Raw genomic sequence first — 21500 nt, forward strand, 5'->3', positions numbered from 1 at the left:
AGTGACTGGCCTAAGGCTTGTCACTTGAATGTGAGTGGCTGAATGAGTGGCGGATGGTTGGAAATGAAATCCAAATCCCCTGACCTCTAACTTCAGAGGGTGCAGTGCCTCACCAATGACCGATTTTAGAGTTAAACGTCTTAGCAAGAGCTTTACTGCACTGAAGTCACCCTGAAAAGACATTAGCTTCCATCCTCACAGTCATTGTCCCCTGGTCTCTAATGAGAGTTTGCCCAGTTAAAGTTGCAACATTGGGTTTAACGTGAGAGATCTTGACTTTCAGCCTGTAACTTTTGAAAAGGGTCGATGTACTTAGGGCTTCCTGCTACAAAGTAAGAGTCAAGGACCCTCTTCCGCAAAGAGGAGCTGGCCTTAGTGGGAAATGGAGAATGAGCTCCTTTAAATCACCGCTCTGTCACCAATCATTAAGAAAACTTTCCAAGAACATACATGTATCGTGTCTCCAGAAGGGCTGGGATTTGTGCAAGGTTCTGAGTAACATGCTACCACAGGAAGGTGGAGGTCCTGCTCAGCCCTAGAGACAGACACACACATGCAAACACACACACAGAAACCTTAGACACACAACTGGTAGTGTCGAGCCAAAGACTTAGCAGTATGAGGAGGGCACTGAACCCACCCATGCTCCAAAGAAGGAGAGGCCTTTCCCTGATCCACACGTGCATTCTCCCTCCTTCTCCCCCAAACCTGCCTCCTCCTCAAGCCCACGCATTATTACATAGAATACGATTAGGCAGCGCTCTCAGGTTACAGAATTGTCAACGATGCTCTCGTTAAAACAACAGCACAGTCAAACAGACAGCATGCTAGCATGTGAAATGCGATCAGTTCTTTCAGACACGGCTCATGATGAATGGAGCCACACAAGGACGACTGCAGCTATGCTGCGCCCCGAGCCGAACTGGGAGAATGGCTACCTACCAAAGTGCTGCACACTCTCATTTCACCCTCAGAGGCAGAAAAGAGGCGTGCAAAGGACTCACGGGTCTCCCATGCTCTCCGCAAAGGACTCCCATTCCTCCTGCGGACCAAAGGTAACAACAAAAGCAGCTTTTTATTTGTAGAGCACACAACTTTTGGAAAATACACAGCTAAAACTGTCCCCGCTTTAAGTGCTTTACAGCACTTAAAGCGGGGACAGTTTTAGCTGTGTAATTTGAAAAACTTGCCTCTAAGTGCATAGATGATGAAGTTCGAATGGGGGAACTGTGTCCACTTGCGTTGCGCATTCTTTCAGTGAGAAAGGATTTGGTTACATTTTGACTCTTTAGCACTGATTCTCATTCTTGTCAATCAACTGTGAAATTTCTGTGTTAATTTCTAGCAGAGGTAATAGAGTTAGTCCAAAATCATAGGTGTATATAAGTCCAGGTGGACAAGTATGCCCAGAATCCCAGGCACTGAGCTGAAAAGGGGATCATTTCCCAGTGGGCCTCACGTCCCACAGAAACCGCTGTGCAAAAGTCGAGAAACAGATACAGAAAGTGACTGGCCTAAGGCTTGTCACTTGAATGTGAGTGGCTGAATGAGTGGCGGATGGTTTTAAATGAAATCCAAATCCCCTGAACTCTAATTTCAGAGGGTGCAGTGCCTCCCCAATGCCCGATTTTAGAGTTAAACGTCTTAGCAAGAGCTTTACTGCACTGAAGTCACCCTGAAAAGACATCAGCTTCCATCCGCACAGTCATTGTCCCCTGGTCTCTAATGAGAGTTTGCCCAGTTAAAGTTGCAACACTGGGTTTAACGTGAGAGATCTTGACTTTCAGCCTGTAACTTTTGAAAAGGGTCGATGTACTTAGGGCTTCCTGCTACAAAGTAAGAGTCAAGGACCCTCTTCCGCAAAGAGGAGCTGGCCTTAGTGGGAAATGGAGAATGAGCTCCTTTAAATCACCGCTCTGTCACCAATCATTAAGAAAACTTTCCAAGAACATACATGTATCGTGTCTCCAGAAGGGCTGGGATTTGTGCAAGGTTCTGAGTAACATGCTACCACAGGAAGGTGGAGGTCCTGCTCAGCCCTAGAGACAGACACACACATGCAAACACACACACAGAAACCTTAGACACACAACTGGTAGAGTCGAGCCAAAGACTTAGCAGTATGAGGAGGGCACTGAACCAACCCATGCTCCAAAGAAGGAGAGGCCTTTCCCTGATCCACACGTGCATTCTCCCTCCTTCTCCCCCAAACCTGCCTCCTCCTCAAGCCCACGCATTATTACATAGAATACGATTAGGCAGCGCTCTCAGGTTACAGAATTGTCAACGATGCTCTCGTTAAAACAACAGCACAGTCAAACAGACAGCATGCTAGCATGTGAAATGCGATCAGTTCTTTCAGACACGGCTCATGATGAATGGAGCCACACAAGGACGACTGCAGCTATGCTGCGCCCCGAGCCGAACTGGGAGAATGGCTACCTACCAAAGTGCTGCACACTCTCATTTCACCCTCAGAGGCAGAAAAGAGGACTGCAAAGGACTCACGGGTCTCCCATGCTCTCCGCAAAGGACTCCCATTCCTCCTGCGGACCAAAGGTAACAACAAAAGCAGCTTTTTATTCGTAGAGCACACAACTTTTGGAAAATACACAGCTAAAACTGTCCCCGCTTTAAGTGCTTTACAGCACTTAAAGCGGGGACAGTTTTAGCTGTGTAATTTGAAAAACTTGCCTCTAAGTGCATAGATGATGAAGTTCGAATGGGGGAACTGTGTCCACTTGCGTTGAGCATTCTTTCAGTGAGAAAGGATTTGGTTACATTTTGACTCTTTAGCACTGATTCTCATTCTTGTCAATCAACTGTGAAATTTCTGTGTTAATTTCTAGCAGAGGTAATAGAGTTAGTCCAAAATCATAGGTGTATATAAGTCCAGGTGGACAAGTATGCCCAGAATTCCAGGCACTGAGCTGAAAAGGGGATCATTTCCCAGTGGGCCTCACGTCCCACAGAAACCGCTGTGCAAAAGTCGAGAAACAGATACAGAAAGTGACTGGCCTAAGGCTTGTCACTTGAATGTGAGTGGCTGAATGAGTGGCGGATGGTTGGAAATGAAATCCAAATCCCCTGACCTCTAACTTCAGAGGGTGCAGTGCCTCCCCAATGCCCGATTTTAGAGTTAAACGTCTTAGCAAGAGCTTTACTGCACTGAAGTCACCCTGAAAAGACATTAGCTTCCATCCTCACAGTCATTGCCCCCTGGTCTCTAATGAGAGTTTGCCCAGTTAAAGTTGCAACATTGGGTTTAACGTGAGAGATCTTGACTTTCAGCCTGTAACTTTTGAAAAGGGTCGATGTACTTAGGGCTTCCTGCTACAAAGTAAGAGTCAAGGACCCTCTTCCGCAAAGAGGAGCTGGCCTTAGTGGGAAATGGAGAATGAGCTCCTTTAAATCACCGCTCTGTCACCAATCATTAAGAAAACTTTCCAAGAACATACATGTATCGTGTCTCCAGGAGGGCTGGGATTTGTGCAAGGTTCTGAGTAACATGCTACCACAGGAAGGTGGAGGTCCTGCTCAGCCCTAGAGACAGACACACACATGCAAACACACACACAGAAACCTTAGACACACAACTGGTAGTGTCGAGCCAAAGACTTAGCAGTATGAGGAGGGCACTGAACCCACCCATGCTCCAAAGAAGGAGAGGCCTTTCCCTGATCCACACGTGCATTCTCCCTCCTTCTCCCCCAAACCTGCCTCCTCCTCAAGCCCACGCATTAGTACATAGAATACGATTAGGCAGCGCTCTCAGGTTACAGAATTGTCAACGATGCTCTCGTTAAAACAACAGCACAGTCAAACAGACAGCATGCTAGCATGTGAAATGCGATCAGTTCTTTCAGACACGGCTCATGATGAATGGAGCCACAGAAGGAGGACTGCAGCTATGCTGCGCCCCGAGCCGAACTGGGAGAATGGCTACCTACCAAAGTGCTGCACACTCTCATTTCACCCTCAGAGGCAGAAAAGAGGCGTGCAAAGGACTCACCCGTCTCCCATGCCCGCCGCAAAGGACTCCCATTCCTCCTGCGGACCAAAGGTAACAACAAAAGCAGCTTTTTATTTGTAGAGCACACAACTTTTGGAAAATACACAGCTAAAACTGTCCCCACTTTAATTGCTTTACAGCACTTAAAGCGGGGACAGTTTTAGCTGTGTAATTTGAAAAACTTGCCTCTAAGTGCATAGATGATGAAGTTCGAATGGGGGAACTGTGTCCACTTGCGTTGAGCATTCTTTCAGTGAGAAAGGATTTGGTTACATTTTGACTCTTTAGCACTGATTCTCATTCTTGTCAATCAACTGTGAAATTTCTGTGTTAATTTCTAGCAGAGGTAATAGAGTTAGTCCAAAATCATAGGTGTATATAAGTCCAGGTGGACAAGTATGCCCAGAATCCCAGGCACTGAGCTGAAAAGGGGATCATTTCCCAGTGGGCCTCACGTCCCACAGAAACCGCTGTGCAAAAGTCGAGAAACAGATACAGAAAGTGACTGGCCTAAGGCTTGTCACTTGAATGTGAGTGGCTGAATGAGTGGCGGATGGTTGGAAATGAAATCCAAATCCCCTGACCTCTAACTTCAGAGGGTGCAGTGCCTCCCCAATGACCGATTTTAGAGTTAAACGTCTTAGCAAGAGCTTTACTGCACTGAAGTCACCCTGAAAAGACATCAGCTTCCATCCGCACAGTCATTGCCCCCTGGTCTCTAATGAGAGTTTGCCCAGTTAAAGTTGCAACATTGGGTTTAACGTGAGAGATCTTGACTTTCAGCCTGTAACTTTTGAAAAGGGTCGATGTACTTAGGGCTTCCTGCTACAAAGTAAGAGTCAAGGACCCTCTTCCGCAAAGAGGAGCTGGCCTTAGTGGGAAATGGAGAATGAGCTCCTTTAAATCACCGCTCTGTCACCAATCATTAAGAAAACTTTCCAAGAACATACATGTATCGTGTCTCCAGGAGGGCTGGGATTTGTGCAAGGTTCTGAGTAACATGCTACCACAGGAAGGTGGAGGTCCTGCTCAGCCCTAGAGACAGACACACACATGCAAACACACACACAGAAACCTTAGACACACAACTGGTAGTGTCGAGCCAAAGACTTAGCAGTATGAGGAGGGCACTGAACCCACCCATGCTCCAAAGAAGGAGAGGCCTTTCCCTGATCCACACGTGCATTCTCCCTCCTTCTCCCCCAAACCTGCCTCCTCCTCAAGCCCACGCATTATTACATAGAATACGATTAGGCAGCGCTCTCAGGTTACAGAATTGTCAACGATGCTCTCGTTAAAACAACAGCACAGTCAAACAGACAGCATGCTAGCATGTGAAATGCGATCAGTTCTTTCAGACACGGCTCATGATGAATGGAGCCACACAAGGACGACTGCAGCTATGCTGCGCCCCGAGCCGAACTGGGAGAATGGCTACCTACCAAAGTGCTGCACACTCTCATTTCACCCTCAGAGGCAGAAAAGAGGCGTGCAAAGGACTCACGGGTCTCCCATGCTCTCCGCAAAGGACTCCCATTCCTCCTGCGGACCAAAGGTAACAACAAAAGCAGCTTTTTATTTGTAGAGCACACAACTTTTGGAAAATACACAGCTAAAACTGTCCCCGCTTTAAGTGCTTTACAGCACTTAAAGCGGGGACAGTTTTAGCTGTGTAATTTGAAAAACTTGCCTCTAAGTGCATAGATGATGAAGTTCGAATGGGGGAACTGTGTCCACTTGCGTTGCGCATTCTTTCAGTGAGAAAGGATTTGGTTACATTTTGACTCTTTAGCACTGATTCTCATTCTTGTCAATCAACTGTGAAATTTCTGTGTTAATTTCTAGCAGAGGTAATAGAGTTAGTCCAAAATCATAGGTGTATATAAGTCCAGGTGGACAAGTATGCCCAGAATCCCAGGCACTGAGCTGAAAAGGGGATCATTTCCCAGTGGGCCTCACGTCCCACAGAAACCGCTGTGCAAAAGTCGAGAAACAGATACAGAAAGTGACTGGCCTAAGGCTTGTCACTTGAATGTGAGTGGCTGAATGAGTGGCGGATGGTTTTAAATGAAATCCAAATCCCCTGAACTCTAATTTCAGAGGGTGCAGTGCCTCCCCAATGCCCGATTTTAGAGTTAAACGTCTTAGCAAGAGCTTTACTGCACTGAAGTCACCCTGAAAAGACATCAGCTTCCATCCGCACAGTCATTGTCCCCTGGTCTCTAATGAGAGTTTGCCCAGTTAAAGTTGCAACACTGGGTTTAACGTGAGAGATCTTGACTTTCAGCCTGTAACTTTTGAAAAGGGTCGATGTACTTAGGGCTTCCTGCTACAAAGTAAGAGTCAAGGACCCTCTTCCGCAAAGAGGAGCTGGCCTTAGTGGGAAATGGAGAATGAGCTCCTTTAAATCACCGCTCTGTCACCAATCATTAAGAAAACTTTCCAAGAACATACATGTATCGTGTCTCCAGGAGGGCTGGGATTTGTGCAAGGTTCTGAGTAACATGCTACCACAGGAAGGTGGAGGTCCTGCTCAGCCCTAGAGACAGACACACACATGCAAACACACACACAGAAACCTTAGACACACAACTGGTAGTGTCGAGCCAAAGACTTAGCAGTATGAGGAGGGCACTGAACCCACCCATGCTCCAAAGAAGGAGAGGCCTTTCCCTGATCCACACGTGCATTCTCCCTCCTTCTCCCCCAAACCTGCCTCCTCCTCAAGCCCACGCATTAGTACATAGAATACGATTAGGCAGCGCTCTCAGGTTACAGAATTGTCAACGATGCTCTCGTTAAAACAACAGCACAGTCAAACAGACAGCATGCTAGCATGTGAAATGCGATCAGTTCTTTCAGACACGGCTCATGATGAATGGAGCCACACAAGGAGGACTGCAGCTATGCTGCGCCCCGAGCCGAACTGGGAGAATGGCTACCTACCAAAGTGCTGCACACTCTCATTTCACCCTCAGAGGCAGAAAAGAGGCCTGCAAAGGACTCACGGGTCTCCCATGCTCTCCGCAAAGGACTCCCATTCCTCCTGCGGACCAAAGGTAACAACAAAAGCAGCTTTTTATTTGTAGAGCACACAACTTTTGGAAAATACACAGCTAAAACTGTCCCCGCTTTAAGTGCTTTACAGCACTTAAAGCAGGGACAGTTTTAGCTGTGTAATTTGAAAAACTTGCCTCTAAGTGCATAGATGATGAAGTTCGAATGGGGGAACTGTGTCCACTTGCGTTGAGCATTCTTTCAGTGAGAAAGGATTTGGTTACATTTTGACTCTTTAGCACTGATTCTCATTCTTGTCAATCAACTGTGAAATTTCTGTGTTAATTTCTAGCAGAGGTAATAGAGTTAGTCCAAAATCATAGGTGTATATAAGTCCAGGTGGACAAGTATGCCCAGAATCCCAGGCACTGAGCTGAAAAGGGGATCATTTCCCAGTGGGCCTCACGTCCCACAGAAACCACTGTGCAAAAGTCGAGAAACAGATACAGAAAGTGACTGGCCTAAGGCTTGTCACTTGAATGTGAGTGGCTGAATGAGTGGCGGATGGTTGGAAATGAAATCCAAATCCCCTGACCTCTAACTTCAGAGGGTGCAGTGCCTCACCAATGACCGATTTTAGAGTTAAACGTCTTAGCAAGAGCTTTACTGCACTGAAGTCACCCTGAAAAGACATTAGCTTCCATCCTCACAGTCATTGTCCCCTGGTCTCTAATGAGAGTTTGCCCAGTTAAAGTTGCAACATTGGGTTTAACGTGAGAGATCTTGACTTTCAGCCTGTAACTTTTGAAAAGGGTCGATGTACTTAGGGCTTCCTGCTACAAAGTAAGAGTCAAGGACCCTCTTCCGCAAAGAGGAGCTGGCCTTAGTGGGAAATGGAGAATGAGCTCCTTTAAATCACCGCTCTGTCACCAATCATTAAGAAAACTTTCCAAGAACATACATGTATCGTGTCTCCAGAAGGGCTGGGATTTGTGCAAGGTTCTGAGTAACATGCTACCACAGGAAGGTGGAGGTCCTGCTCAGCCCTAGAGACAGACACACACATGCAAACACACACACAGAAACCTTAGACACACAACTGGTAGTGTCGAGCCAAAGACTTAGCAGTATGAGGAGGGCACTGAACCCACCCATGCTCCAAAGAAGGAGAGGCCTTTCCCTGATCCACACGTGCATTCTCCCTCCTTCTCCCCCAAACCTGCCTCCTCCTCAAGCCCACGCATTATTACATAGAATACGATTAGGCAGCGCTCTCAGGTTACAGAATTGTCAACGATGCTCTCGTTAAAACAACAGCACAGTCAAACAGACAGCATGCTAGCATGTGAAATGCGATCAGTTCTTTCAGACACGGCTCATGATGAATGGAGCCACACAAGGACGACTGCAGCTATGCTGCGCCCCGAGCCGAACTGGGAGAATGGCTACCTACCAAAGTGCTGCACACTCTCATTTCACCCTCAGAGGCAGAAAAGAGGCGTGCAAAGGACTCACGGGTCTCCCATGCTCTCCGCAAAGGACTCCCATTCCTCCTGCGGACCAAAGGTAACAACAAAAGCAGCTTTTTATTTGTAGAGCACACAACTTTTGGAAAATACACAGCTAAAACTGTCCCCGCTTTAAGTGCTTTACAGCACTTAAAGCGGGGACAGTTTTAGCTGTGTAATTTGAAAAACTTGCCTCTAAGTGCATAGATGATGAAGTTCGAATGGGGGAACTGTGTCCACTTGCGTTGCGCATTCTTTCAGTGAGAAAGGATTTGGTTACATTTTGACTCTTTAGCACTGATTCTCATTCTTGTCAATCAACTGTGAAATTTCTGTGTTAATTTCTAGCAGAGGTAATAGAGTTAGTCCAAAATCATAGGTGTATATAAGTCCAGGTGGACAAGTATGCCCAGAATCCCAGGCACTGAGCTGAAAAGGGGATCATTTCCCAGTGGGCCTCACGTCCCACAGAAACCGCTGTGCAAAAGTCGAGAAACAGATACAGAAAGTGACTGGCCTAAGGCTTGTCACTTGAATGTGAGTGGCTGAATGAGTGGCGGATGGTTTTAAATGAAATCCAAATCCCCTGAACTCTAATTTCAGAGGGTGCAGTGCCTCCCCAATGCCCGATTTTAGAGTTAAACGTCTTAGCAAGAGCTTTACTGCACTGAAGTCACCCTGAAAAGACATCAGCTTCCATCCGCACAGTCATTGTCCCCTGGTCTCTAATGAGAGTTTGCCCAGTTAAAGTTGCAACACTGGGTTTAACGTGAGAGATCTTGACTTTCAGCCTGTAACTTTTGAAAAGGGTCGATGTACTTAGGGCTTCCTGCTACAAAGTAAGAGTCAAGGACCCTCTTCCGCAAAGAGGAGCTGGCCTTAGTGGGAAATGGAGAATGAGCTCCTTTAAATCACCGCTCTGTCACCAATCATTAAGAAAACTTTCCAAGAACATACATGTATCGTGTCTCCAGAAGGGCTGGGATTTGTGCAAGGTTCTGAGTAACATGCTACCACAGGAAGGTGGAGGTCCTGCTCAGCCCTAGAGACAGACACACACATGCAAACACACACACAGAAACCTTAGACACACAACTGGTAGAGTCGAGCCAAAGACTTAGCAGTATGAGGAGGGCACTGAACCAACCCATGCTCCAAAGAAGGAGAGGCCTTTCCCTGATCCACACGTGCATTCTCCCTCCTTCTCCCCCAAACCTGCCTCCTCCTCAAGCCCACGCATTATTACATAGAATACGATTAGGCAGCGCTCTCAGGTTACAGAATTGTCAACGATGCTCTCGTTAAAACAACAGCACAGTCAAACAGACAGCATGCTAGCATGTGAAATGCGATCAGTTCTTTCAGACACGGCTCATGATGAATGGAGCCACACAAGGACGACTGCAGCTATGCTGCGCCCCGAGCCGAACTGGGAGAATGGCTACCTACCAAAGTGCTGCACACTCTCATTTCACCCTCAGAGGCAGAAAAGAGGACTGCAAAGGACTCACGGGTCTCCCATGCTCTCCGCAAAGGACTCCCATTCCTCCTGCGGACCAAAGGTAACAACAAAAGCAGCTTTTTATTCGTAGAGCACACAACTTTTGGAAAATACACAGCTAAAACTGTCCCCGCTTTAAGTGCTTTACAGCACTTAAAGCGGGGACAGTTTTAGCTGTGTAATTTGAAAAACTTGCCTCTAAGTGCATAGATGATGAAGTTCGAATGGGGGAACTGTGTCCACTTGCGTTGAGCATTCTTTCAGTGAGAAAGGATTTGGTTACATTTTGACTCTTTAGCACTGATTCTCATTCTTGTCAATCAACTGTGAAATTTCTGTGTTAATTTCTAGCAGAGGTAATAGAGTTAGTCCAAAATCATAGGTGTATATAAGTCCAGGTGGACAAGTATGCCCAGAATTCCAGGCACTGAGCTGAAAAGGGGATCATTTCCCAGTGGGCCTCACGTCCCACAGAAACCGCTGTGCAAAAGTCGAGAAACAGATACAGAAAGTGACTGGCCTAAGGCTTGTCACTTGAATGTGAGTGGCTGAATGAGTGGCGGATGGTTGGAAATGAAATCCAAATCCCCTGACCTCTAACTTCAGAGGGTGCAGTGCCTCCCCAATGCCCGATTTTAGAGTTAAACGTCTTAGCAAGAGCTTTACTGCACTGAAGTCACCCTGAAAAGACATTAGCTTCCATCCTCACAGTCATTGCCCCCTGGTCTCTAATGAGAGTTTGCCCAGTTAAAGTTGCAACATTGGGTTTAACGTGAGAGATCTTGACTTTCAGCCTGTAACTTTTGAAAAGGGTCGATGTACTTAGGGCTTCCTGCTACAAAGTAAGAGTCAAGGACCCTCTTCCGCAAAGAGGAGCTGGCCTTAGTGGGAAATGGAGAATGAGCTCCTTTAAATCACCGCTCTGTCACCAATCATTAAGAAAACTTTCCAAGAACATACATGTATCGTGTCTCCAGGAGGGCTGGGATTTGTGCAAGGTTCTGAGTAACATGCTACCACAGGAAGGTGGAGGTCCTGCTCAGCCCTAGAGACAGACACACACATGCAAACACACACACAGAAACCTTAGACACACAACTGGTAGTGTCGAGCCAAAGACTTAGCAGTATGAGGAGGGCACTGAACCCACCCATGCTCCAAAGAAGGAGAGGCCTTTCCCTGATCCACACGTGCATTCTCCCTCCTTCTCCCCCAAACCTGCCTCCTCCTCAAGCCCACGCATTAGTACATAGAATACGATTAGGCAGCGCTCTCAGGTTACAGAATTGTCAACGATGCTCTCGTTAAAACAACAGCACAGTCAAACAGACAGCATGCTAGCATGTGAAATGCGATCAGTTCTTTCAGACACGGCTCATGATGAATGGAGCCACAGAAGGAGGACTGCAGCTATGCTGCGCCCCGAGCCGAACTGGGAGAATGGCTACCTACCAAAGTGCTGCACACTCTCATTTCACCCTCAGAGGCAGAAAAGAGGCGTGCAAAGGACTCACCCGTCTCCCATGCCCGCCGCAAAGGACTCCCATTCCTCCTGCGGACCAAAGGTAACAACAAAAGCAGCTTTTTATTTGTAGAGCACACAACTTTTGGAAAATACACAGCTAAAACTGTCCCCACTTTAATTGCTTTACAGCACTTAAAGCGGGGACAGTTTTAGCTGTGTAATTTGAAAAACTTGCCTCTAAGTGCATAGATGATGAAGTTCGAATGGGGGAACTGTGTCCACTTGCGTTGAGCATTCTTTCAGTGAGAAAGGATTTGGTTACATTTTGACTCTTTAGCACTGATTCTCATTCTTGTCAATCAACTGTGAAATTTCTGTGTTAATTTCTAGCAGAGGTAATAGAGTTAGTCCAAAATCATAGGTGTATATAAGTCCAGGTGGACAAGTATGCCCAGAATCCCAGGCACTGAGCTGAAAAGGGGATCATTTCCCAGTGGGCCTCACGTCCCACAGAAACCGCTGTGCAAAAGTCGAGAAACAGATACAGAAAGTGACTGGCCTAAGGCTTGTCACTTGAATGTGAGTGGCTGAATGAGTGGCGGATGGTTGGAAATGAAATCCAAATCCCCTGACCTCTAACTTCAGAGGGTGCAGTGCCTCCCCAATGACCGATTTTAGAGTTAAACGTCTTAGCAAGAGCTTTACTGCACTGAAGTCACCCTGAAAAGACATCAGCTTCCATCCGCACAGTCATTGCCCCCTGGTCTCTAATGAGAGTTTGCCCAGTTAAAGTTGCAACATTGGGTTTAACGTGAGAGATCTTGACTTTCAGCCTGTAACTTTTGAAAAGGGTCGATGTACTTAGGGCTTCCTGCTACAAAGTAAGAGTCAAGGACCCTCTTCCGCAAAGAGGAGCTGGCCTTAGTGGGAAATGGAGAATGAGCTCCTTTAAATCACCGCTCTGTCACCAATCATTAAGAAAACTTTCCAAGAACATACATGTATCGTGTCTCCAGGAGGGCTGGGATTTGTGCAAGGTTCTGAGTAACATGCTACCACAGGAAGGTGGAGGTCCTGCTCAGCCCTAGAGACAGACACACACATGCAAACACACACACAGAAACCTTAGACACACAACTGGTAGTGTCGAGCCAAAGACTTAGCAGTATGAGGAGGGCACTGAACCCACCCATGCTCCAAAGAAGGAGAGGCCTTTCCCTGATCCACACGTGCATTCTCCCTCCTTCTCCCCCAAACCTGCCTCCTCCTCAAGCCCACGCATTATTACATAGAATACGATTAGGCAGCGCTCTCAGGTTACAGAATTGTCAACGATGCTCTCGTTAAAACAACAGCACAGTCAAACAGACAGCATGCTAGCATGTGAAATGCGATCAGTTCTTTCAGACACGGCTCATGATGAATGGAGCCACACAAGGAGGACTGCAGCTATGCTGCGCCCCGAGCCGAACTGGGAGAATGGCTACCTACCAAAGTGCTGCACACTCTCATTTCACCCTCAGAGGCAGAAAAGAGGACTGCAAAGGACTCACGGGTCTCCCATGCTCTCCGCAAAGGACTCCCATTCCTCCTGCGGACCAAAGGTAACAACAAAAGCAGCTTTTTATTCGTAGAGCACACAACTTTTGGAAAATACACAGCTAAAACTGTCCCCGCTTTAAGTGCTTTACAGCACTTAAAGCGGGGACAGTTTTAGCTGTGTAATTTGAAAAACTTGCCTCTAAGTGCATAGATGATGAAGTTCGAATGGGGGAACTGTGTCCACTTGCGTTGAGCATTCTTTCAGTGAGAAAGGATTTGGTTACATTTTGACTCTTTAGCACTGATTCTCATTCTTGTCAATCAACTGTGAAATTTCTGTGTTAATTTCTAGCAGAGGTAATAGAGTTAGTCCAAAATCATAGGTGTATATAAGTCCAGGTGGACAAGTATGCCCAGAATTCCAGGCACTGAGCTGAAAAGGGGATCATTTCCCAGTGGGCCTCACGTCCCACAGAAACCGCTGTGCAAAAGTCGAGAAACAGATACAGAAAGTGACTGGCCTAAGGCTTGTCACTTGAATGTGAGTGGCTGAATGAGTGGCGGATGGTTGGAAATGAAATCCAAATCCCCTGACCTCTAACTTCAGAGGGTGCAGTGCCTCCCCAATGCCCGATTTTAGAGTTAAACGTCTTAGCAAGAGCTTTACTGCACTGAAGTCACCCTGAAAAGACATTAGCTTCCATCCTCACAGTCATTGCCCCCTGGTCTCTAATGAGAGTTTGCCCAGTTAAAGTTGCAACATTGGGTTTAACGTGAGAGATCTTGACTTTCAGCCTGTAACTTTTGAAAAGGGTCGATGTACTTAGGGCTTCCTGCTACAAAGTAAGAGTCAAGGACCCTCTTCCGCAAAGAGGAGCTGGCCTTAGTGGGAAATGGAGAATGAGCTCCTTTAAATCACCGCTCTGTCACCAATCATTAAGAAAACTTTCCAAGAACATACATGTATCGTGTCTCCAGGAGGGCTGGGATTTGTGCAAGGTTCTGAGTAACATGCTACCACAGGAAGGTGGAGGTCCTGCTCAGCCCTAGAGACAGACACACACATGCAAACACACACACAGAAACCTTAGACACACAACTGGTAGTGTCGAGCCAAAGACTTAGCAGTATGAGGAGGGCACTGAACCCACCCATGCTCCAAAGAAGGAGAGGCCTTTCCCTGATCCACACGTGCATTCTCCCTCCTTCTCCCCCAAACCTGCCTCCTACTCAAGCCCACGCATTAGTACATAGAATACGATTAGGCAGCGCTCTCAGGTTACAGAATTGTCAACGATGCTCTCGTTAAAACAACAGCACAGTCAAACAGACAGCATGCTAGCATGTGAAATGCGATCAGTTCTTTCAGACACGGCTCATGATGAATGGAGCCACACAAGGACGACTGCAGCTATGCTGCGCCCCGAGACGAACTGGGAGAATGGCTACCTACCAAAGTGCTGCACACTCTCATTTCACCCTCAGAGGCAGAAAAGAGGCCTGCAAAGGACTCACGGGTCTCCCATGCTCTCCGCAAAGGACTCCCATTCCTCCTGCGGACCAAAGGTAACAACAAAAGCAGCTTTTTATTCGTAGAGCACACAACTTTTGGAAAATACACAGCTAAAACTGTCCCCGCTTTAAGTGCTTTACAGCACTTAAAGCGGGGACAGTTTTAGCTGTGTAATTTGAAAAACTTGCCTCTAAGTGCATAGATGATGAAGTTCGAATGGGGGAACTGTGTCCACTTGCGTTGCGCATTCTTTCAGTGAGAAAGGATTTGGTTACATTTTGACTCTTTAGCACTGATTCTCATTCTTGTCAATCAACTGTGAAATTTCTGTGTTAATTTCTAGCAGAGGTAATAGAGTTAGTCCAAAATCATAGGTGTATATAAGTCCAGGTGGACAAGTATGCCCAGAATCCCAGGCACTGAGCTGAAAAGGGGATCATTTCCCAGTGGGCCTCACGTCCCACAGAAACCGCTGTGCAAAAGTCGAGAAACAGATACAGAAAGTGACTGGCCTAAGACTTGTCACTTGAATGTGAGTGGCTGAATGAGTGGCGGATGGTTTTAAATGAAATCCAAATCCCCTGAACTCTAATTTCAGAGGGTGCAGTGCCTCCCCAATGCCCGATTTTAGAGTTAAACGTCTTAGCAAGAGCTTTACTGCACTGAAGTCACCCTGAAAAGACATCAGCTTCCATCCGCACAGTCATTGTCCCCTGGTCTCTAATGAGAGTTTGCCCAGTTAAAGTTGCAACACTGGGTTTAACGTGAGAGATCTTGACTTTCAGCCTGTAACTTTTGAAAAGGGTCGATGTACTTAGGGCTTCCTGCTACAAAGTAAGAGTCAAGGACCCTCTTCCGCAAAGAGGAGCTGGCCTTAGTGGGAAATGGAGAATGAGCTCCTTTAAATCACCGCTCTGTCACCAATCATTAAGAAAACTTTCCAAGAACATACATGTATCGTGTCTCCAGAAGGGCTGGGATTTGTGCAAGGTTCTGAGTAACATGCTACCACAGGAAGGTGGAGGTCCTGCTCAGCCCTAGAGACAGACACACACATGCAAACACACACACAGAAACCTTAGACACACAACTGGTAGAGTCGAGCCAAAGACTTAGCAGTATGAGGAGGGCACTGAACCAACCCATGTTCCAAAGAAGGAGAGGCCTTTCCCTGATCCACACGTGCATTCTCCCTCCTTCTCCCCCAAACCTGCCTCCTCCTCAAGCCCACGCATTATTACATAGAATACGATTAGGCAGCGCTCTCAGGTTACAGAATTGTCAACGATGCTCTCGTTAAAACAACAGCACAGTCAAACAGACAGCATGCTAGCATGTGAAATGCGATCAGTTCTTTCAGACACGGCTCATGATGAATGGAGCCACACAAGGACGACTGCAGCTATGCTGCGCCCCGAGCCGAACTGGGAGAATGGCTACCTACCAAAGTGCTGCACACTCTCATTTCACCCTCAGAGGCAGAAAAGAGGACTGCAAAGGACTCACGGGTCTCCCATGCTCTCCGCAAAGGACTCCCATTCCTCCTGCGGACCAAAGGTAACAACAAAAGCAGCTTTTTATTCGTAGAGCACACAACTTTTGGAAAATACACAGCTAAAACTGTCCCCGCTTTAAGTGCTTTACAGCACTTAAAGCGGGGACAGTTTTAGCTGTGTAATTTGAAAAACTTGCCTCTAAGTGCATAGATGATGAAGTTCGAATGGGGGAACTGTGTCCACTTGCGTTGAGCATTCTTTCAGTGAGAAAGGATTTGGTTACATTTTGACTCTTTAGCACTGATTCTCATTCTTGTCAATCAACTGTGAAATTTCTGTGTTAATTTCTAGCAGAGGTAATAGAGTTAGTCCAAAATCATAGGTGTATATAAGTCCAGGTGGACAAGTATGCCCAGAATTCCAGGCACTGAGCTGAAAAGGGGATCATTTCCCAGTGGGCCTCACGTCCCACAGAAACCGCTGTGCAAAAGTCGAGAAACAGATACAGAAAGTGACTGGCCTAAGGCTTGTCACTTGAATGTGAGTGGCTGAATGAGTGGCGGATGGTTGGAAATGAAATCCAAATCCCCTGACCTCTAACTTCAGAGGGTGCAGTGCCTCCCCAATGCCCGATTTTAGAGTTAAACGTCTTAGCAAGAGCTTTACTGCACTGAAGTCACCCTGAAAAGACATTAGCTTCCATCCTCACAGTCATTGCCCCCTGGTCTCTAATGAGAGTTTGCCCAGTTAAAGTTGCAACATTGGGTTTAACGTGAGAGATCTTGACTTTCAGCCTGTAACTTTTGAAAAGGGTCGATGTACTTAGGGCTTCCTGCTACAAAGTAAGAGTCAAGGACCCTCTTCCGCAAAGAGGAGCTGGCCTTAGTGGGAAATGGAGAATGAGCTCCTTTAAATCACCGCTCTGTCACCAATCATTAAGAAAACTTTCCAAGAACATACATGTATCGTGTCTCCAGGAGGGCTGGGATTTGTGCAAGGTTCTGAGTAACATGCTACCACAGGAAGGTGGAGGTCCTGCTCAGCCCTAGAGACAGACACACACATGCAAACACACACACAGAAACCTTAGACACACAACTGGTAGTGTCGAGCCAAAGACTTAGCAGTATGAGGAGGGCACTGAACCCACCCATGCTCCAAAGAAGGAGAGGCCTTTCCCTGATCCACACGTGCATTCTCCCTCCTTCTCCCCCAAACCTGCCTCCTCCTCAAGCCCACGCATTATTACATAGAATACGATTAGGCAGCGCTCTCAGGTTACAGAATTGTCAACGATGCTCTCGTTAAAACAACAGCACAGTCAAACAGACAGCATGCTAGCATGTGAAATGCGATCAGTTCTTTCAGACACGGCTCATGATGAATGGAGCCACACAAGGAGGACTGCAGCTATGCTGCGCCCCGAGCCGAACTGGGAGAATGGCTACCTACCAAAGTGCTGCACACTCTCATTTCACCCTCAGAGGCAGAAAAGAGGCCTGCAAAGGACTCACGGGTCTCCCATGCTCTCCGCAAAGGACTCCCATTCCTCCTGCGGACCAAAGGTAACAACAAAAGCAGCTTTTTATTCGTAGAGCACACAACTTTTGGAAAATACACAGCTAAAACTGTCCCCGCTTTAAGTGCTTTACAGCACTTAAAGCGGGGACAGTTTTAGCTGTGTAATTTGAAAAACTTGCCTCTAAGTGCATAGATGATGAAGTTCGAATGGGGGAACTGTGTCCACTTGCGTTGCGCATTCTTTCAGTGAGAAAGGATTTGGTTACATTTTGACTCTTTAGCACTGATTCTCATTCTTGTCAATCAACTGTGAAATTTCTGTGTTAATTTCTAGCAGAGGTAATAGAGTTAGTCCAAAATCATAGGTGTATATAAGTCCAGGTGGACAAGTATGCCCAGAATCCCAGGCACTGAGCTGAAAAGGGGATCATTTCCCAGTGGGCCTCACGTCCCACAGAAACCGCTGTGCAAAAGTCGAGAAACAGATACAGAAAGTGACTGGCCTAAGGCTTGTCACTTGAATGTGAGTGGCTGAATGAGTGGCGGATGGTTGGAAATGAAATCCAAATCCCCTGACCTCTAACTTCAGAGGGTGCAGTGCCTCCCCAATGCCCGATTTTAGAGTTAAACGTCTTAGCAAGAGCTTTACTGCACTGAAGTCACCCTGAAAAGACATTAGCTTCCATCCGCACAGTCACTGCCCCCTGGTCTCTAATGAGAGTTTGCCCAGTTAAAGTTGCAACATTGGGTTTAACGTGAGAGATCTTGACTTTCAGCCTGTAACTTTTGAAAAGGGTCGATGTACTTAGGGCTTCCTGCTACAAAGTAAGAGTCAAGGACCCTCTTCCGCAAAGAGGAGCTGGCCTTAGTGGGAAATGGAGAATGAGCTCCTTTAAATCACCGCTCTGTCACCAATCATTAAGAAAACTTTCCAAGAACATACATGTATCGTGTCTCCAGGAGGGCTGGGATTTGTGCAAGGTTCTGAGTAACATGCTACCACAGGAAGGTGGAGGTCCTGCTCAGCCCTAGAGACAGACACACACATGCAAACACACACACAGAAACCTTAGACACACAACTGGTAGTGTCGAGCCAAAGACTTAGCAGTATGAGGAGGGCACTGAACCCACCCATGCTCCAAAGAAGGAGAGGCCTTTCCCTGATCCACACGTGCATTCTCCCTCCTTCTCCCCCAAACCTGCCTCCTCCTCAAGCCCACGCATTATTACATAGAATACGATTAGGCAGCGCTCTCAGGTTACAGAATTGTCAACGATGCTCTCGTTAAAACAACAGCACAGTCAAACAGACAGCATGCTAGCATGTGAAATGCGATCAGTTCTTTCAGACACGGCTCATGATGAATGGAGCCACACAAGGAGGACTGCAGCTATGCTGCGCCCCGAGCCGAACTGGGAGAATGGCTACCTACCAAAGTGCTGCACACTCTCATTTCACCCTCAGAGGCAGAAAAGAGGACTGCAAAGGACTCACGGGTCTCCCATGCTCTCCGCAAAGGACTCCCATTCCTCCTGCGGACCAAAGGTAACAACAAAAGCAGCTTTTTATTCGTAGAGCACACAACTTTTGGAAAATACACAGCTAAAACTGTCCCCGCTTTAAGTGCTTTACAGCACTTAAAGCGGGGACAGTTTTAGCTGTGTAATTTGAAAAACTTGCCTCTAAGTGCATAGATGATGAAGTTCGAATGGGGGAACTGTGTCCACTTGCGTTGAGCATTCTTTCAGTGAGAAAGGATTTGGTTACATTTTGACTCTTTAGCACTGATTCTCATTCTTGTCAATCAACTGTGAAATTTCTGTGTTAATTTCTAGCAGAGGTAATAGAGTTAGTCCAAAATCATAGGTGTATATAAGTCCAGGTGGACAAGTATGCCCAGAATTCCAGGCACTGAGCTGAAAAGGGGATCATTTCCCAGTGGGCCTCACGTCCCACAGAAACCGCTGTGCAAAAGTCGAGAAACAGATACAGAAAGTGACTGGCCTAAGGCTTGTCACTTGAATGTGAGTGGCTGAATGAGTGGCGGATGGTTGGAAATGAAATCCAAATCACCTGACCTCTAACTTCAGAGGGTGCAGTGCCTCCCCAATGCCCGATTTTAGAGTTAAACGTCTTAGCAAGAGCTTTACTGCACTGAAGTCACCCTGAAAAGACATTAGCTTCCATCCTCACAGTCATTGCCCCCTGGTCTCTAATGAGAGTTTGCCCAGTTAAAGTTGCAACATTGGGTTTAACGTGAGAGATCTTGACTTTCAGCCTGTAACTTTTGAAAAGGGTCGATGTACTTAGGGCTTCCTGCTACAAAGTAAGAGTCAAGGACCCTCTTCCGCAAAGAGGAGCTGGCCTTAGTGGGAAATGGAGAATGAGCTCCTTTAAATCACCGCTCTGTCACCAATCATTAAGAAAACTTTCCAAGAACATACATGTATCGTGTCTCCAGGAGGGCTGGGATTTGTGCAAGGTTCTGAGTAACATGCTACCACAGGAAGGTGGAGGTCCTGCTCAGCCCTAGAGACAGACACACACATGCAAACACACACACAGAAACCTTAGACACACAACTGGTAGTGTCGAGCCAAAGACTTAGCAGTATGAGGAGGGCACTGAACCCACCCATGCTCCAAAGAAGGAGAGGCCTTTCCCTGATCCACACGTGCATTCTCCCTCCTTCTCCCCCAAACCTGCCTCCTACTCAAGCCCACGCATTAGTACATAGAATACGATTAGGCAGCGCTCTCAGGTTACAGAATTGTCAACGATGCTCTCGTTAAAACAACAGCACAGTCAAACAGACAGCATGCTAGCATGTGAAATGCGATCAGTTCTTTCAGACACGGCTCATGATGAATGGAGCCACACAAGGACGACTGCAGCTATGCTGCGCCCCGAGACGAACTGGGAGAATGGCTACCTACCAAAGTGCTGCACACTCTCATTTCACCCTCAGAGGCAGAAAAGAGGCCTGCAAAGGACTCACGGGTCTCCCATGCTCTCCGCAAAGGACTCCCATTCCTCCTGCGGACCAAAGGTAACAACAAAAGCAGCTTTTTATTCGTAGAGCACACAACTTTTGGAAAATACACAGCTAAAACTGTCCCCGCTTTAAGTGCTTTACAGCACTTAAAGCGGGGACAGTTTTAGCTGTGTAATTTGAAAAACTTGCCTCTAAGTGCATAGATGATGAAGTTCGAATGGGGGAACTGTGTCCACTTGCGTTGAGCATTCTTTCAGTGAGAAAGGATTTGGTTACATTTTGACTCTTTAGCACTGATTCTCATTCTTGTCAATCAACTGTGAAATTTCTGTGTTAATTTCTAGCAGAGGTAATAGAGTTAGTCCAAAATCATAGGTGTATATAAGTCCAGGTGGACAAGTATGCCCAGAATTCCAGGCACTGAGCTGAAAAGGGGATCATTTCCCAGTGGGCCTCACGTCCCACAGAAACCGCTGTGCAAAAGTCGAGAAACAGATACAGAAAGTGACTGGCCTAAGGCTTGTCACTTGAATGTGAGTGGCTGAATGAGTGGCGGATGGTTGGAAATGAAATCCAAATCCCCTGACCTCTAACTTCAGAGGGTGCAGTGCCTCCCCAATGACCGATTTTAGAGTTAAACGTCTTAGCAAGAGCTTTACTGCACTGAAGTCACCCTGAAAAGACATCAGCTTCCATCCGCACAGTCATTGCCCCCTGGTCTCTAATGATAGTTTGCCCAGTTAAAGTTGCAACATTGGGTTTAACGTGAGAGATCTTGACTTTCAGCCTGTAACTTTTGAAAAGGGTCGATGTACTTAGGGCTTCCTGCTACAAAGTAAGAGTCAAGGACCCTCTTCCGCAAAGAGGAGCTGGCCTTAGTGGGAAATGGAGAATGAGCTCCTTTAAATCACCGCTCTGTCACCAATCATTAAGAAAACTTTCCAAGA

The sequence above is a fragment of the Aotus nancymaae genome, unplaced genomic scaffold (assembly GCF_030222135.1).
Source record: "Aotus nancymaae isolate 86718 unplaced genomic scaffold, 86718_ANA_hifiasm-v0.15.2.pri h1tg000062l, whole genome shotgun sequence".
In the NCBI taxonomy this organism is placed as follows: Eukaryota; Metazoa; Chordata; class Mammalia; order Primates; family Aotidae; genus Aotus; species Aotus nancymaae.